Here is a 20343-nt window from a genome sequence, read left to right as displayed (position 1 = left end):
TAATACTCTTCTTTCATATGCACAATCCTACTACTTCCCACAGAATATCGTGCTGTAGTGGGTTTAGTATCCTTCAAAAGCAGAAACATGGAAGAATCATCTTTCCATGCAAATAAATATTCTAGTTTATATAAAAGTATAAAAACAATTAAGGGCAACCACAGTTTGTATCATTACAATAAACCCCAGCTCCAGGCATATTTAATCTCTGGGAAAGTGGAAAGGTGTGGTCTTCTAGGAAAAGTTAAACATGTCAGATTCTTTCTCTTAGTGAGGTACATCTCACATTTCTTCATGTCTTTTAGACTCATCTTCTGGTGGCTGATAGCAGAATTTTGCTTCGGGTTGTTTCTTCACATCATGCTGCTTCTCTCTGTTTCTTGTGGAATTACTGAAGATACACTCCTAGAGTGATAGGAAAAGGCCTAGCTTTTACTGGGTAAATAGTCACAAAATTGCATCTAAGCAGGAAATTTCTATTTCTGTGGAAACTTGTCAACATATATTGGCCAAAATATACAGTTGCTTCTTGCATAAACCTACTGCTCTTCTAATGAAATCAACGCTTGGAATTGTGGTTGTTCAAGAATGGGGAAATATGATTTCAAAAATTTTGTAATATTATTCAAAGTCATGTTATTAAAGGAGATGCATTTTAACAGCTACTATTCAGAAGTTTCTGCCCATTCTGGTGTATCAGTGCTACTATCTTCCATTTTGCTGTGTACAAGGAATTCAGTGTGTTTTTAAGTGCGTATCCACACTTGAACAAACATTTCTACGTGTTAAATGGGTGATAAACAACTCACTGTTCTGCAAATGCATCCACACAGCCTCTTCTCTACGTACAAAATGGAAGATGACTAGTAGCTTGGATTTTTGTATAGAAATGATAAGAAAAAAAGCAGTCCTTTCCTTTCTACCAAGACAGTAAATGTGCCAGAATTCTCTCTCTCTTTTTCTAATACATATATTTTTTCATAAACCTAATCAAATCACAGTGATTAGCACTTCTGGCCTTACTTTAGGAAGGTACTTCAGCATGTGCTTAGTTTTAAATACAGGGGTATCATTGGCTTCAATAGCAATGCTGAAATGTTTCAAGTTATGTAAATGCTGAAGCACCTCACCAAGCTGGAGTGAAAAATACTGTTAAAATAGGTACGACGTAATTTGAGGAGACATATCTAAGACTGACAGCAACTGTGTTTTAATTCTCCTGATTTTCCCTAGAGTATTTCTATATCAAAGTCATGTTACAAGTCAGACATATTCTGGTAAGGAGTTTAAGCCTAACAGTTAGTTATCCACTGTTTCAACAGCAAAAATTATCACATGTATTGATATTTAGAAGTTGCAGGCTGAAATCTCTATATTAGGGAAAAAAAAAAAAAAGTCATTTTTTCCATGGCATTGGTACAATATTGAGGAAAACGTGAAACTGAAGTCCAAAGACCAAAAAAAAATCTGAAATATATCTTTACAGCAAACCTAAGGAAACCTATTCAAAACTGAATATTCTTTGTCTTTCAGTGTGACAATGGTAGTGTCTGAGTTTGCAATTTTCTGACTTACAGAGGCAATTTAGGAAGAACAGTATCTTGTGTTTCAGTCGCCTGCTCACAGATGTAAAGAGTCAAAATAGCTTGCTATTTATCTTGCTTTTGTGAGCACTCCTCATCTAGGCTCATTAATAGTTTATGTTAATTTATTTTAAAAGTGAGTTTTGTCTTTGATCTAAAGCTTATTTATGATTATGTCTAGAAAACACATTTCCTTACTAAGTAGCTTTCCCACCTAACGCACAGGAAGAATGCGATACCGTAAAGCTGAGCCACAGCGTCAGGTGTAGTCATGAGAGGCAGTCATTGCTGAGTGCTTTGGATTAGATGAGCCCAACTAGTAACAATCATCTTAGTTCAAGATCTTCCATATCTCTGATTTCAGGGAACATTGTTGAATAAAATTCTATATCGCTTCTGAAATTGGTCTTCAGAGTCAAAAGCTTTCTGATTGCTCAGAAGCTGAAGCTGAAAGACAGAAGAAAAATATCACAGCATTGCAATTTATTCTTGAAACCTGCTGTTTTCATATTGCCGTAGCTTGGTGGGAGAAACAGAATGATCAATATGCAGGGTGGAAACTGGTGACAAATACCAACTGACACAAATGCAAAACAAGTCTTATGACCCATGTAAACTTCCAATTCGAGAGCACAATGCTGCAGGAGATCTCGTTAGTGTGCACTTACGTGGAACAGAAAGGGGAGTCATTTGAATAACATTAACATTGTATTAAGCAAGCCAGCCTTATCACAGCCGAATAAAATTGGGTGTCTGAGAGACAGCGTGCAGAAAGATGCAATTCTGAAATTATATTACATCAAAGTGGAGCTGTGCCTTCGGATCTACTCTCGTTACCTGGAAAGAGGTCAGTAACACTTGTACAGTCTTGGGTGGGACATGCAACTACTCAGCATTCTCCCTCATGCAAGACTGGTTTTATGAAAACTACCCCCACCCCAAAACACCCCAAATTTGTGACAGTGGTTTTCAATTGTTTCAGATAATGTTTGTGAAATAGCCTATTTTCAATACTCTTGGCTCTTTTCTCTGGAGACCCTGACTTTCTCATGCTTGGAGGATTAGTTACAACCGATCACGTTAACACTGTCTTCAAGAAGGCGGAGTAGCAAAGAGGAGAACTAAAACATTGGTAGGAAAGATAGTTCTGCATTTTTCTGTTCTGGCGCAGAAACTGGAAAGGCTTTTCTTTCTCTTGCTGCCAGGGTTTCTGTTCAGGGCATTTAAATTCACGTTTCCTGTCATTTAACAGAAGGCATTAAGACTTTCTCTCCCTTTCCAGGTAATTGTCTCCAGGCTGGTTACTGAACTTCCTCAAGAAACAGGTTTTAAGTTTGACTTCAGTCATGAGGTAAGGCTTGGGTCTTCTGCATTTCAGGTGAGGAAGCCAAACACTAGGTCTTTGCCTAGATGGTGGTGTGGTTTGAGAGAACACAGTCTCCAAATGAATACATCCACATCTGTCCTAGAAGTGATACAAGCTGTGGTGTAATGAATCGGTGTCCCGTTGTGAAAGAGGTAACAAAGGTAGCAAAGGTGATGGTGTTGCCAAGTTTGAGATGGCATGTGTCGAGAAATAAATGTTGGGTACTTAGAGAATGTAATCATAAACCATGCAGAGGTTTGAGGGACTGGTGCTTAAGAAATAAGAGGATCCCTCGTGACTTTCCTCTTGCCAAGGCTGAAGATAAGACTGAAGCTGGGAATCTTTATTTCCACCCTTCTGTCTGTCTACCATGCTAGTAATTCAATTAGAGGAACATAGATGTGCTGAAGACATTTATGCTAGAGTGATTAGCACTGTTCCTGTTACAATTAGGAGTAAGAAATGTTTACGAATGTCCTTGGAGTAAAAAGACCCCTAAGTAATTATTATAATTGCCCAGGAATTGCTTATAATTGCTGGACTTCCCAGAAATGCCTTTCAGAGGAAATCCGTGTAGCCAATTGTTTTACTGCCTTCTCAGATCAATATTATATTAGTCCCAGTGCACGGATATTCACAGGGCAAAGTAGCAAACTATTAGCATTTCATTAACATTATACCAATATACCACACTGCAAGACTATTACTCAAACGATTGATGAGCCAGGTAGGACATACCTTCAAATGTTTATGAAGAACTAGTAATCTCCTCCTCTTTTTCTTTCTTTTTTTTTTTTTTTCCCTATTCCTTTTCTTCACTGCCTTTCAGACAAGAATTTGCCATGATTTTCAGATTTCCGTACATTAAACTCTTCCACTGATAACAGAATAAGTGCATCAGGTCAGCAACAGTGTAATTGTTTTCAGTCTATTTTTCTGATGAGTTTTAATACTAATATGAAAAAAAAAATCAAACTCAACACCTTCGGGTTATATGTGGACTGATTATTTTTTTTCCTTTCTTCCAGACAAATTTGCTGCAAATCAGTGGCAGGTTTCTAGATGAAATATCTCATGGGCACTGTTGGGCTCCAATTTGTTTGCCCAAGTTCTTTGTAAGGGCTACTATCTGTCAGTGGGGCACTTAAGGTCTTCCAAACTCAGGCTCCATGTCAATTTAGATGAAACTGTAGCATCTTTCTGAACAATCTAGTCACTCATATGTCTGTTACAGAGAGGAAAAGAGGAATCGTATCAGTAACGTGACCTTGCTGAAGAACCAGAAATAACTCAGAGATGGAGCCACTGGTTTAAAAACATATATAGATATCTGTATTAGGATCTAATTACTTAATAAATACAGTAGATGCTCTAAAGATCCATCAGTCCGCTAAAGCAAAGTGAAAGCAAGCAAAAAAGAGTTTTACTATTTACATTAATTGCCAGAATTAAAACTCCAAAATTTTGTTCCTTTATTCATGTTTAAGCATTTTCTACACACTCAGTTTTAGATTGGAAAAGGCCATGAGCATCCAGCACTTTCTATTTGACTTGAGGTTATTTATTCAGGAAATTATCTAAGATCTGAGGCTTTAAATTTTAGGCTTCTATCTTTCTAAAGACCAAGACATTTGGAAAATACAAATAGAGTGAGTATTTTTTTCAGTTGTTTTGCAAAGGAAATAATTGATTTGAAATCAAATCTGAATTTAAATGAATATGCTCTTTTGAAAAATTAATTTAAATTACTTTTTTTTGCAAAAGTATTGACAAGAATATTGTCTTTCAGATCATTTAGCGGCTTTGCATCTTTTATAAGATTGTCCAAACAGCTGTGTTCAGGTCCATGAAATCACTGTGTTATCAGCATACCTTTGGGGTTTTGGCTGTTGCATATTTAAAATGAATTTTTCCTCAAATGTTAAGGTCATGGTTTTGCATGGGACAGAGACCCCAAGAGGTTAAGATGAAATGTACTGCAGGTGTCTTCACATGATTTTCTCTATTTTACCACTGCAGATATAAAGCTTTATGAATCATGAACTGCATTTCAGGTATGCATTATAGAAACAGCCTCTGGCTGATAGAGATGGAGATAACAGATTATTTTTATTTATTTTTATATATATATGTTGGTTTGATTGCTTTGCTGTACAGAGCGTTTGGGGCTAGTTGTATTATAGATGTCATTCTTCTATTTGACCAGTGGCCACAGTTGCAATGTTCAAAATTCATTCTATTTTTTAGAATATAGATTTATTTTCTTCTGTGAGAACAGAACTGAGTCCCATATAATTGGAGTCACCTTTACTGTGAAGGGTAAGTGAATAAGATCTCAGGCAGCAAATGGAAAAAACAGCCTATTACAGACAAATAAAAATTTAATGTATTTAATACACTGTATTGCCTATACCATATTAATAACTACCATTAAGAGGAGGAGTGTTCCTTGAGCCCGCTCTTAGACTGTAGCAATTTCCTCTTTCTATTCTTAAGAGTTAGTCCAAATAATGAATACATGGATAGGCTCAGATTTGGTATGAAATTAAGGAAAATAGTAATAGGGTGCTATTTGATAGCCTGATGCTTCCAACAGCAGTTAATCACATGATTTAGAAGGTGATTCTGTAAGGTTGGAGGGCTGATCCTGTGACTGTGGCATCTGCACCAGAGTCTATTTTCTGGACCAAGGCACTTGTACGAAGCCAAGAGCAAAAGAATATCTGCTATGTGACACCACTGAAACACAGCTGAGAAAAATGGAAGAAGATTTAAAAGTAAACACAAACCCACCACCCCCTCAAAAAAAACCAAAACCAAACACCCCCCCCAAAAAAAAAAAAACAACTGAAAAACAAAACAAACAAACAAAAACCCAACAAAAAAACAAACCACAAAAAACAAGCCACATCACAAAAAAACCCCTCAAAACATTGTCTCAGAGCATATTCCTCAATTAACTAAGAATGTCATGTTACCAGAAGAGATTCTTGTGTTGGCACTGAAAATTTCCTTTACCACTGGTTAAACCTATTCCAAGTTTTAAAAACTTTGACTGATCCCTCTTAGACATGGGCGTGATGGAGTTTGGTCAAGGTGGCTGCAGTGCGGCCCCGCAGGGGTGGTCAAGGCTGATGGGGCAGCACCAAAGGTGGTCTTTCACTGCACAGCTCCTCACTCACAACTCTGCTACTTTCGGGAAACCAGACTGTATGTGTCAACACCCTTACTAGCCCACTTGGAACCTTTGACCGTAACTGGGATGAACATTTGGGTTTGGGAGGACTTTCCATTCAAGGAATGGACTAGTTGTGTTATGAGTATAGATGTACCAACATCCGGTGAGATATTTTCAGGATTAGGGTGTCCATAAGTAAACCTGTTCTAAAGTTTCTGTTGTGCCTTTTGTTTTTAAGTAAGTATTGTGATTCAGGCTCTAAACTCCTTATTCAGTGCAGCTGGGTTCCTGATCTCCCCATACCTTTCTGGGGAATCCTAGTTGAAGCAGAACAGGTAAAATAGGCAGGTGCAAAAATAATCTTTTTAATTTCAGCTGCCTTGGCCTATTGTGAAGTATTCTTGGAGCCCTTGTGGCAACAAGGTGGGGAGGCTAATGATGCTGCTAAGGCTTACAGCTACGAGCTTATCTTTTTTCCTGAGCTGGAATTCAATGAATTCAGTACTCTGTCATTTTGTCTTATCTATCACCCTATGAGATTCGTTCAAATATATCACATTCATCACTGGTCACCACAGGCATCAGCTTCTTTCTGCCACTGCAAGGGATACGCATCAGAAACCAACAATCAGGGAAGTGAAAGGGTTAAAGAAATCTAAGGATATTAGTGAAGGTGTCAGGAAAACTAATTTCATATTTGAGTTCTGGTTTTGTTTGCTAAGATCTCCAGGAAATGTTTGACATGTTATCTTAGCAATTTACACTTTTTTTGAATGTGATTTATCCTTATCATTTACAGCAGAGTTCCTGCTGTTCACTTTATAGTTTTGTTTTTCGTTGTTTTGGTGAGATATGACATTAATTTGCCTTCACATCTTTTATTCATTTTAAGTATGCAAAAATCCTCAAAAATGTATTTCCACATGAATTCCAGAAAATACAACATATGATTTTAGTAAAGATTGGAGATATATATATACACACACATATATTATTAAGAAAGATAGGAATCTGTCTTGGAAGAAGATGTGACAATATTTGTATATCTTAAAGTCACACTTTAAAAAATTAAGGTGAAAGCATCTGTGAACCATAATATCTAACCTATTTGTAAACTGGTGGTTTTCCTGTTCATCCTAAAGCGATGCTTCGCATCTACCTTCGCCAGTACTCACATGAAGGTTGCTTTGCAATGTGCAAGCATTCTTTCTGCTGACAGCTTACAGTATGACTTGACTCTTTGCAAATTGCAAAGGTCTGACCTGCAAGTATGGACATAAAGGTGCCTGTAATAAAAAGTGAATTTGCATGAGAGGAATAAATGAATGTATAAAACACAAAATACCACTCTACATTAAAATTGATTTACCACTCAAGCAAGTGCATAATTTCAGCTTTTATTTATGAGGTGTGTTATCAAATATACAATTCCTTTAATTTACAGTATTTGGTGAGAATGTAGATCCTGTTTAAACCTGACTTAAACTGAATCTGATTAATTTGTTAAATATTCTGTGGTTTAATGCTTAATTTCATATGCTGCATAAACTGAAAATCATTGTTATATTTTCTGAAACTGATAGCCAGAATTTTCTAGTGTAAGGTCATATTTCGGCCTTCTGTGTAAGCATAAGTCATCCATAAACTCTTACTGAGAGACACCCAGCCCATTTCTATAATTATCCATGTGATATTAAACAAACCCAAAGCAGCATCAAGATAGTAATGGAGGTTTTTTTACTATTTGTACTAAACTTCTACGTAAGTAATAATTTTATGTTACACTTTAACAAACCAATAGAAAACAGCCGAGCATAATGTTTTCAAGTATTTTTCTGCCATTCTATTTTCATTAACTTCAGAAGAAAAACGGAATTTCAATGGCTCACAAATATTTGTTTGTTAGGGAGAACAGTTTGGGTGTCAAGATTTGTGACAGGTGTAAATTGAATGATTCCATACAGTCTTAAAAATGACTCAACCACAGCATCAAATCCCTTGTTAAAAGGTTCAGAAAAATTCAGAGCAACCTAATTTAGCATCACTTTAGAAACCTTTACCTTTTCACTAAAATTGATGAACAGAGGAACGATGGTGGATCTGTCATATCCATGCTACTTTCACTGGAAAGCTATTATACTCATAGAAATTGTCCTAGCGCCTCTCATTACTCAAAAAGCAGAATCTTTGCGAGTGTTCAGCCCTTCAAAACACAGCAGACTTTCCCCATAAACCAAATACCATAAATATTTTTCCATAAGATCCCGTATTGTGATGGTTATCTGAAGTATCTGCAAGAGCTTAAGACTTCCAAGCCAAATATATGACCAAAAATATCCTTGTCAACTTCACCCATATCAATTTCATCCTCGGCTCGACCTACAAATAGTACTACTGCTGGCAATCTGAGCTTGCTTCCCGGTATATGTGTCTCTATTCCCAAGGAAAGAGAGGAAACGGCTTCTAAGAATGGCATCACAACACACACTGTGCAATGCATGGGTGGCAGCCTCAGCAGATGAATTGAACATAGCCCTCTTTCATGAGTTTTGCTATGATTTAGTAACCAATACCCTCTGACTGATCTATCTGGAATACCTAAGCGCCTCGACCACCTTTCAAACACCGTGAGAAATGTGGTATGAATCGACAGATTACAATATACAGAAGACAACATAGATGAAGCTGTCAATCTGAACAGAGAGAACTATCCTCTGAATACAGCACACGTGCTCTGATACACTGCTGATGCCTTGTCTGCTGCTGAACCAAACCTAAGAGCACTGACACCCCATGTGTCAAAATGGCGAACAATGATGCTTCTCAGAAAACACACTGCAGCTGTGAACATGACATCTGATGTTACAGACTCATAGCAGAAATATAAAAGCCCACCAAAGTTTCTCCCTTGTTAGTAGGTGCCATGTTGTACCAGTATGTATATGGAAGATATCCAGGTGGTTCCAACCCTTACAGCAAGACCAAGACTTGGAATCATCCCTCCTCACTCACTCTTCAGGAAAACTCATAGTCAAAAATAAAACTCATCTTCTACCCATTCTTATTAGGCCGTGATGTTACATCTTGTAAATGACCATTCCTTCTTCTGTCGCTTGTCTAGTATTTTCAGTGTGCCATGTGTTAATCCTGTTAGCTTCTGGGATCCAGTGCAATGGTTATTGAAATGGTATGGCTCGTAACATCAGGAAGCAGTAAAAATTCATGGCTTTCAGTTAAATTTTAATGTGACCCATATTCATCCATATGCTGATTCTGTAGATCACACGCTACAGATGCTTATAGGCTACGTCATTCAGGATGTTGTGAACATTTCCAGGACTTTAAAGAGAAATAGAAGGAAAATTACAGCTTTCATTTACTTTTGTGAGATATTAAAGCAGTTTGTAAAAACAAATTACAGCAATCTCCCATTCCCTGTTCTTTTTAACCTGAACAAAAATTTGAGATTGCCATGTATTAATTTGGTGAATAAAATGTCAGTGCAATTGTGCTTTACAATGCCAATTAATCTGCCTTTTAATATAGGAAAAAATCACTGTTGCTAATAGTAATCCTTAAAAAGCAAAGTTTACTGACAGATTGAAACCCGCACTTTAACTGATGGATATAAAAAATGTTCTAATGCAGGTGTGTACCAACACCCTGAACTGAAGAAGTAAAAAGGAAAATTTAAAATCTGTATGGTTGTACTTGCTTTAGATTTGATTATCAGTGGAATGGTTTTATTGGTCCCTGAGATACTTTTAAAATGTTCTGGTTAGTTATATCACCTCTGTGATGCATGGTTAGGTCACAGCAGTTCTCAAGCCTTGCAATACCACTTGTGCCACTGGTGTGAGGTCTCTTTGTCCAGAACTCATTGGAAAAGAAAAATAAATAGAATCCAGAAAATGAAACCATTTAATTAAAAGGTTTTTGTTTGTTTTCTCTGTTGGAGTGGCCAAATTGATGAACTAGTAGAGCTAAAAGAGCACTAGCACTAGCAAGACTGATTAGATTAAGTCCTGTTACAAAGAAAGGACAGGAATGTGAAAAAAATCGAGCCCCTCCTTTTAGAAACTGATGGAAACTGGACTTGTGAGTGTTTGCAAGTGAGGAAAGTGTTTCCTTGTAGACACGTGTGTTTCTAGCAGCATGCCTGTTTGGTGTCAGCTTTTAGGGTACAGTAAGTACGCAGGTATTCTGTATCAGGTGGTCATTGCTAATGAATTTGGAGATGTAGTGGGCTGTCTCTGGGGCAAAAAGGAGCTGAAAGAAGGGTAAGCAAAGAAAAAAAAACATCTCTAGTTATGACTGTTGTTTGTGTTTACCAGTCCGGTGCAAACTTTTGTATTATCATAAACATTGGGATAAAAGTAGGCCTTTACTCAAACAGTGAAAATAATCTTTGGGTTCTGTTTTGGGTTAGCTGCAAATATCCAGCCACATGAACGTGGCAGATGGTCAGTGGAAGCTGGAGGTAAGGCTGGGTAAACCTAGAGACACCAACTGTTTCACCTTCATGTAGCTGGCCTGAACAGCTCATTTTCCTCTCTCTATGTCCAGGAATTAAGGTCTAAGTGTAACAAGGGATCTGAGCTTGGAAATACTTAATTTACAGCCACCTGCCCCCAGAGTCGGTGATGGGAGAGTCATCCAGAAGCCCCATGCTGAGCAGGAGAGGACGAGGTACTCTTCATGTGCCATATTTTAGAAGTCTTTAAAAGGAGAAGAATGAGCATTGTGAGGATTGAAACAGGACTCAGACCTGAGGTAAATGCTTTTACTAGTGGCAAATAGAGTCACAATCATGTCTTTATTTTCTGTCTAGTTTCTGAATTTTGTGTTCTTGCTGCTCTGGGGCCTCAAAGTGGCTCCTGTAGACTGGTGATAGGAGTGGAGGTTTGTGTGTTGGGGCATCTGTAGGGAGGGCAGAGAACTGGGGTTTCTCCAAGTAGGTACTTGCATGTTTCTACCTGAATGCCTCTTTGGTTACATGCCTTGGGAAGGAGCTTGTTGGAAGAAGGGTTCGCCGGAGTCAAGAAGACGCTCAATACGAGTTATGCATCTTGCTCAACTTTATTAGTTTCCAACACTACTTATATAGAACTGATATACATGCATATTCGTAAAGCAGAAATATAATTGGTTAGTAGTCTCTAAATATGCGCGGTTCTCACCCCTAATTATCATGACTAAAATAAGCATTCTATCCATGTAGCTAATTGTGTTGCTGTGCTTCAGCCTTGTAGTTTGTTACTCCCTATTTTCCCATACCAGTCCCTATCTTTCTTGGCCCTGCACCTGCTTTCCCAGCAGCTGTATCTTGTTACAGCCACGGCCTGTTGGCACAACATAATTACTTGGTCTCAGGATTCAAGAATAGCTCAAGGCTACCTTTTTTGTTAACTTCAGCACAGCAACTTCAGTACAATTCTGATTACAGGCCTATTCTAATACCAGGCCTGGATTGTGCAGATCTTCAGAGATTCTAAGGCCATGCTTCTGCAGCCATTCTTCTACAGGAGCTGATCTGTGATTCACATACCCTCACTTAGAGGTAGGAAGGATGTTAGGTACTCTTTTCCCCTGTACTTAGTATTTTCTATTGTCAAACTTGATGCTTCTCCCAGAGAGAGCTCTGATTTTGCATGTGTTTTCTTGGCCAGCTCTTCCTTTGGCTGGAGTGAACCTGGGTGCTGACTCCAGAGTTTGGGTTTCAGAGGGGCAGAGCCATCTGAGGAAAGGATATTGTAGCACTTGGGGCTAACAGTTCTTTTAGGGTCTCAGTTTATTTATCCTCTGGCATTGGCAATTTTCTGAACTAAACTGATCTAATAATTAATAAATCTACTTAATTCAGATTCAGTCCTGTTAAAGACAATGGGACCATTTCTTAATTCAAAAAATAGAATAAAATTTATGGTTAGTTATCATGTCTCAGCTTATTCTCCATCCATGCTGTTGAGGTATTCCTGCCCTGCTCACCACTGGCCACAATGCTGAACTTAGTTGCAAATGACATTTTTTCTTTATTTATTTAGCCTCAGAAATACTTAGGTAGCTTAGGTTCTTCTATGGATACATTCAGAATGAAGTCATAATGTAGTCCATAAATAAAACTAATAATATTTTGGTATTTGTGTTTTAGGGGTTATATTTTAAAACAGGACCAAATTCTGTTCTTGAAATTTTATATTTTCAAAACAATTTAGAAACAGAAGTACTGAATCCTGATTTTCCTCTGAAAAGGAAAAGCAGGGTCTTGTAACATGCAGAGAAACACTCCAATGCACCACAAGCCTGTGCAGACTGATGCAACTGCTTTCCTAAGCAATGAGAGAGGAAGATGTGACATTCAGTCATTTTTAGCTCCTGTTTTGTTTCATTCTAACAGCTTTGCCTGTAATTTTTCCTCCAAAATACAAATAAACGTCACATTGATGAGAACACTGCCAAGCATTGGTAGAATATGATTTGGTTTTTAGCACCAAATTTAGTATTTTTTTTAAGGAAAGTGTGTCAAGCATCATTAGATCTCATGAAAAAGTAGTCAAGAAATGGTTTGAGCCATACAGATAACCTAAGTCTCTTTACTAAGTTTTAAGGTGGGTTAAACATTAGCTTGTTCATATTCAGTATTCAGTGTGTCAAACAAAATATATGCAAGACTCAGTGACAGCACCATAAATGCTAATTGATAGGATGCTGGGAATGATTTTGTATCAAGTGCTAATCAGACTGTTTTCCCACTTATCCACATTACCGCTCAGTAACTGACAACTTTTAGATTATCTTGGATGTGTTGAAAGTCTGCTGTGCTTTCCGAGTGACTTTGACATTTGTGATCTGCACAGAATCCAGAAAACTTGAGCAGTAGGTTTCCATGTAGCCTATACTGAATTAAAAAAAATATTCATTTACCATAATAAGAACTAGGGAGAATACCTATACAAAATATTACAGCTTCTTTTTTTTTTTTTTTTTTTTTTTTTAAACCTATGCAGTTTAAATTTATTCAGGTTATGGAGTAGTGTCATTTTATGGTTTGACAAGTCTGGTTCTGAATGTTCTGGGAGACTTTTTTTGACTATGTCCAAGCAAAGATAAGATACATATATGCACACATTTCTGGAAGGGCTGAAAGTTCAAGTAACAGTAAACACTGAAACTGTATTATGTACCAGAAGCCACATTTACATTATGAACTGTGGAAATGAATAGCAGATCTGTCCAAGCCAAGTAAGACAAAATATTCTTACATCTAACGGGCTTCTTGGAAGGATGGCGTGAAAAGCATTTCCAGAGGTTAAAGGTGCTCTGGTTTAAGTTGTAGGTTGTATTTTATTCCCTCTGTCACCCTTGACAGATTTTCTCATCACTGCTGCACTTTCTTATTTCTCCCTGTATGCATGTGTTTTGCATTAGTAATTATTATGATGCTGTAGCCAAATCAGTGTAAATTATTTCTGTACAGAAAACTATAGAAATCTTGTACATGGTTGACCTACCCAGAAAACCTAAAGCAACAGAATTTGTTTCCTGCAATCCTGCCTCACAGGGAAGAATGTGCTTTGGCACCTTTGCTGGCACAGGACTTCCAAAGTGTCTCTTTGTGCTGAGATATTAAAATGAAATCTTTGGCATTCATGATCCACAAGGCATTCATTTTGCTCTGGTTCAAATGTATCCGTTCATTCTAATATTTGCCATCCTCCACTTTAGGTCTTTTTCTGAGTCTAAAGAAAGCAGGAAAATTTCCTTGGAGTGGAAATGGCAGTGGTCAACCCCATGAGGCATCACCCCACCCGTAGGGTGACCTCAGCAGGGCCAGGCATGGGCACAGTGCGTCAGCTCAGGGTGCAGTGGGTTGGACCCACAGCTGGGGTGAGCGTGTGAGACCTCTGCACCCATCCCCCCAGCCTGCAGGTAGCAGGTGTTGGGCTACAGCCTCTTGAGATTGGCGCTAGGTGTTTAGGAATGTGTGGGTGTTTATTAACATTTCACAAGTGTCTAGTGTTGAGGTATGTATGTAGTATGACTGATATTGATCATGAACATAGGTTAATTACAAGTCATTAGTGAATCAATAAACCGCTTCAATCCCGATTTGGTTTAAGCTATGTGAACTGAGCAGTTTTTCCCTGTGACAGGTATCAGAAGTATAATGGTATTGCTAAGAAAGACTGTGACAAGTAAATAATACTTAAGTAAACTGCTTTTACATAAATTTATTATTTGTAATGTTAGAATGGAGTCCCTGCCAAAAGTTTATTTTTTCGAAAGGTATGCTTTGAAAATACATCGGGGTTTTCTTTTGAAATTCAAAATCTTTGGTTTTTGATTGTTCCAAAGTGCTGGTAAGAATTTGTTAATACTAAGAAATAACAGAAACTATGAAATGCAAATATGACTTGCACCTAAAATAAAATTTAAAAAAACTTTAAAAAAAAAAATCAAACCCCCCAATGCTAAAAGGCTAGCACATCAAAACATTCCAGCTGTCAAATTTCATATTTCCACAACAAATCTTGTATCTTGGCTTATTGTCTTGGGTTTGTTTTTTTTAATTAGACTTTGAATTCTAATAAGATGACGATATGGTTTGTTTATTGGGTTTTTTTTTAACAGAAATTAGTTTTCAGGCCATTAGCGTATTTATATAAGTAATATTGAATGTGACCCTTAGTTAAAAATTCACAGTAAATTAACTTTTCCCTTAGTATAAATGGTATTTTAGAGCCACTTTAATTATCTGTAATAGAACACAGTATTAGTCTAAGATAAATTCTCACAAGAAAAATTTTATATACTTATATCAATAAACTTAGCTGTGTCAATTTGACTTGAAAGCAACACTTAAGCCTAGAATTCAGTTCAGAAAGAGTTTGAGCATTAAACTCACATCAGGGGAATGGCAAAATACTAAGCAAAAGTAGAGTATCTTTTCTTTATATAGTCAGATTTTGAAAGTTTATAAATGTGTCCGATATCTTCATGGTTAGATACATAAAGCTTACTTTTTAATTAGGTATGCATACATTATAATCCATTAGAAAACAAAATACAACCAGTGTGGATTTCCAATACGCTGTTTTTCAAACATAGAGATACTAATTTGAAAACATAATTTATGAAATGCACTTCAACTACAAATGGTACATCATAATGTTCCGGAAATGAATAAAAATGCTGGCGTTTCTAAGAATTAAGTAGGATTTTAGTTTCAGCTCTCCATCTCATTCCCCAGTAACTGAAATGAATATGTAATGCCTCAAACAAAGTAGTTTCATATTGTAATCTTTGATACCAGTGTGATTAAGAAAAGCATTAAGAAAGGTTGCTTCGTATACAGTGCTGAAAAATCAGTACGGCTGGGGAGAATGATAAATACTGGAAGCTGCTATTAAAATAAAAGTAATTACCGATATATCTATATATTCATGGCACTTCTAAATTTATTTTTTGTATCATTGCACCACATAGCTGCTTCATAAAAATTCCATGTGAAATGAGTATTAGTAAAATTCTAGAAAACCAACCATTTAAAATAGTCATTACAGCTCCAGTGCCGGAGCACTGGACCTAACTCAGAAATCTTTTTTTGCATTGTTTAAAAAAAAAACAAAAAAAAAAAAACAAAAAACAAAAAAACAACCAAAAAAGAAGATTTATAATATGAAGTGCTCAAGGGTCAGTATAAATCAGGATTTGCTTTGGCGAGATAAGATCATAGTTTTGAAGTTTTATTCTTAATGAGCATGATTTTAACCATCATAACATGATTGAGTTCCCTCTGTTCAAGTGTATGTAGGAAATGTTACGTGGGTTGGCTTGTTCAGGGCTCTGAAACTACTGCAAGCCACGTGCAATAGGAGGTACCGCCTAACTCCAGTGTGACCTAGAGATGCAAAACTGAGTTGAAGGCCTTGTTTTACTTTCTGGCCACATCTGGTCAGCGAGAGTCCATTGTCCCAGAGCTTTGCTCACTAAAAAGGCATGGTAAAAAGGAGAGTAAAAATAAGCACAGCTCTGTGGGACCAGGTGCTTGCATAGCAGAAGAGCCAGCTGGGAATGTTTAGGCATGCTCTGCAGCCCCTCCTCCCTGGGAGTCTGAACTGGAGGGATAGCTTCAGTAGGAAAATAGCGAAAAAACCACATTGGAAGTGCCATCTTGTGTTCTGCTGTTTGCCTGCTGACCTAGGTTCACTCTCTGATTAAGTTAAGATGTTAGAAAAAACGTTACATATGACTTGAGTTTGTTCTGGAGTAGAATTGTAAGCTAGAAGCAATTATTCAATTTAGATGTGTGTATCTGGGTTACTTAAAGACTTTGGAAATTATTTAATCTTGAAATGGAACTCATTAGAAGTTTCCTTACCATGTATTCTAGTATAAGGCTTCAAGATGCGAATGCTTCACAACCTAAAGTGCTAAATGAGCCTCATGAGCCTCCGATAAGACCCAGGCAGATCAACTTGTTTTGTCTTTGCAGGGAGAGGGAATAACTACTGGAGCTTTATGAGCTCAAAATGACATAAAACCAATAACATTTTTGAGGCATATAAATTTGTCAGTCTAGCTATATATAAATAATTCCTTTCTTTACTGGAAGATTTCCTCAGTATTAGAAGGACCAAATTACCTTTCTGTTATTACTGAAGGGTCTAAACCCCAGAGGTGTTGTTCTTCTAAGGTAATCCTACATATATATACACACCAATATATATACCAATATAAGGTAATCCTTACCTTAGGAGGTAGGAAGATTTCATCCCTGCACTTACACAAAAAGAACAAGAAAGTTTTCCCAGGTACTGAACATTTTTGGAGACTTTAGAAGTTTCTTCATTTGTGTAAGGAGGAAATTAAGCTTTTTGTGGAGTTTATCAGATAGTAATTTGGGCATTGACATATCTGAAGAGTGGTTCCTGGACCCCGATGGTTGCTCTGTCCTGAGTAGGGACCAACAAATAATGGGAGGAGAGGAAGAGGAGGACAGGAAAAATTGGGTCAGCAGCTGGAGTGAGAATGTGAAAAGTTACATTTCAGTTTAATAAACCTTTATGGAAAAGGTTAATTTGAGAACATGCTTACTGCATGGTTTGAAACATTCGTTCTTTAAATCACTTAGGCAAAATTTTTGCTTACCAAACTAAAATAAGGCAGTAGTGACACTGCACTGTTATCTGTGAGGCCAGCACTGATACTTACGCTTGCTTGAAAAGTATGAAACTTGGGTTCAATTCATCTATCAGCCTGAGGGCATTTGACTCCTGTCCAGGAGCTTGCTCAAAACATGATAAAGTATCTAATCTAATAAATTAATATTTTTCTATGAAACATTACTTACCAGCCTTTCTCTCATTGTGGAACATAGTGTAGGGAATTATAATTTTTTTCTGGTTCAAGAGCATTACCATCTTCATTTTCTAACAGAAATCAGCATATTTTAATATTAAACAAAAATCTTGACTTAAATAATTTCCCTGTGTATTAAGCTCGTTAAGAAGTATCAGGCTCTCAAATCCGTTAATTTAATATGAGTAGTGTCGCCTGCAGTAATGCTGCTGAATTTACTGCTGAAAGATAACATTTGGATAGAGAGACCATTCCCTTACAAATGACTTCTGAAAAGAAATCACGGCCCTTATAGAACCTAATTTAATTAATCTTCTAGATGAAGGCAGTAGTCAGTAGGAAGAATCTGATGTTGTTTAGCCCAACTCTTATGAATATTAATATTCAATAGAATGATTCTCCTGTTTATTCATGAATACTATAAATGTGCATTCAGAGCTCCAGCTCTAAAAGTTGCCAGTAGTTGTTTTTCTTCCTCCGTTCTTGTAAACAAAGACTCTCACTTTCCTTCATCTGATTTATACAAAATTTTAACAACAGAAATTATGGTGTAGACTCTCTTTTAAGGGTTAATGAATGTGGACCATGCCTGCCCTAAGCTGCACTTGGAGAACTCTGTGTGTCTGTGTGTATGATTTGCAAATAAACATCTACAGCACCTGACATTTTAAATTGCATAATTATGCTAGAATACATAAACAGAAGTACAGTTTTAGGTCCCTATGTGAACAGAATTTCACTATAAAAATCCTGTAAGAAGCTTTTCTTTAAAAGACCAAAATGAACCGACCTTTATCTTTTCATGTACAATGAATTAGCACAACGAGCAAATTGTTTAAACAATATTAACCTGGACACAACAAACCTCAGACCTGGTAGTGTTGAAGTGGAGGCGTCACAGTTTCGCAGGGGGCTGGAAGATAGCCCCAGTTTTGCAGAGCCCTTCAGAGCTCCCTGCCCATGGAGCTGGGGGAGCCCCATGGTGCAGTTCTGCAGAGACAGCATCTCTCCCACATTTCCCCCCTTCAGGGACTCCCTGAACCTTGTCCTAAAGCTTCTGATCTCAAGCATTCAGACAGCGGTTGTAGCTCCGGTGGGGTTTTATACAGTGAAGCTGGACCCAGCCTCTACCCACACAAACAACTGACCAGCTCTGTGCAAGATTTACATCTTTGGGGCCTAGAAAGAATAATAGGAAATACATTTCCCAAAAAGGTAGTATTGACACTCTCTTAAGATGAAGCGATGTTTTGAAAAATATTAATTTTATTCAAATCACATGAATAAATATTAAGAAATATTAAAAGAGGTGGGACATTCATGTGAACCTTGTAAAGAGCAACAACCCTCAAGCAAAATTTCATTAGCTTTTCAAGACTTCATTATTTCCTGGAAATGCAGAGCAATACAGTATTCACTGATCAGGATTTCCCACCTTTCATTTGTAAAATACTTAGTAAAAAAATTAAAATCAAAACAATGATTTTGCAGGAAAGTACTCGAGGCATATGGAAGTCTAAAGCTGGATCTGAAATGGCTCTAGTAAAGAAAGGAAACAGTTGAGAGAGTTTGCACTCAAATCTAAATTTTCACTGCAGTTTTATCTTCCCTAGTAGTTCTGAAACAGCAGCTTTTACTTGAAAATTATGTATTTGCCTTCAAGAGATTGCAACTTCGTTGTGCTCTGGTTGTACAAGAGTTCTATAGGCAACTGTGAGTCCACTATGGAATGGATCTCCATCTCTTTCCATATGATATATATATATATATAATATTTTTTAAAAAAAATTCATTCAGGAAAGTCATGTTTTAGAAGAGTTTCTGTTCTTTAGACTTTTTTTTGTTGGAATATGGGTAAATGAAGGGACTTCACTTGCTCTCTTTGCTCATTGTATCACAACAGATTAGTTCAAAACAGTTTACAATCACTCCCTCAGTAACACTGTAGTAAGCATAAAGGAAGGAAATATCCATAGTGTAGTATGACAGATATAGCAGAAGACAACTTTTGCTAAACCCCTGGAGATAATTACTTCAAGCTCAAGCAAAGAGTTTTTTGTACATGACCTCTTCACTGTTGCAGCAAATTCTTAGCTGATTTTGTGTTTTGTTACAGATTTATTATTTTTTCCCCAGAAATGCTGCATAATGTTATGGCTGCATATAGAATAATGGAATATTTTTAGATTAAAATGTATGTTGACTTGCTTAATTTAAGTATAATTGATTTTTAAAGGAGGCAATGCCATTTTTTGCAGTACACTGTTCACGTGTGAGAATACTCTGAATCTTGGTGGGTTAATCATTTGGGCCAGCAGACCTGTAACTGAGCTAAAACATTTATAGGAGGATGTAGGTTTTAATATTTCATCTTCTAGAAATATACTTCTGCTCTCATTACCATGGCTGAAGTAGATAAAGCATGCGAAGAAAAGATGATAGTTGGTAGAGAGGAGAGAGTATGATGAATTTGGATTTCTGAGTTAATGTAAGAGTAACAAGCAATTGTACCTCTGTTTTCAAAATGGTGTATTCTGGTAAGTTTTTGTTTCAGAGAGTGTTTCTCCTAAAATATGTTTTTCATTCCTCCATTAAGTATTTCAGGCACTGTGAAGAATTCCTTCAAGCCCGATGACACTGTCCTGAAGGGTAAGATACAACAGATAATTGTTGAAATGCTGTTATGCCTTCGTCAGGTGAGATCCTTTCCCTTCTCACTCAGGTACACTCTCGTGAAAACCTGAGGGCCATTGCCTTTGGTTCTGCAAACATGCTGCTGCCCTTAGCAGGAACTGGGAACTTCCATATTGTGCTCAGACAAGATAAAACTCCGATAATCAGCACTTTTGGTTATC

General features: G+C 37.1%; 1 long non-coding RNA gene across 1 annotated transcript; it reads left to right on the top strand.

Annotated features, from left to right (window-relative positions):
• Positions 1-2174: 2174 nt before the first annotated feature.
• Positions 2175-20136, top strand: LOC121082700. The gene is made up of 4 exons (XR_005826092.1): positions 2175-2430; positions 2866-2934; positions 10749-10900; positions 20085-20136. It is a non-coding gene; the product is annotated as an uncharacterized LOC121082700 (long non-coding RNA).
• The last annotated feature ends 207 nt before the right edge of the window (positions 20137-20343 follow it).

This window comes from Falco naumanni, chromosome 1, assembly GCF_017639655.2.
Source record: "Falco naumanni isolate bFalNau1 chromosome 1, bFalNau1.pat, whole genome shotgun sequence".
NCBI classification, from domain to species: domain Eukaryota; kingdom Metazoa; phylum Chordata; class Aves; order Falconiformes; family Falconidae; genus Falco; species Falco naumanni.
This window is presented reverse-complemented; position numbering and strand designations above follow the sequence as displayed.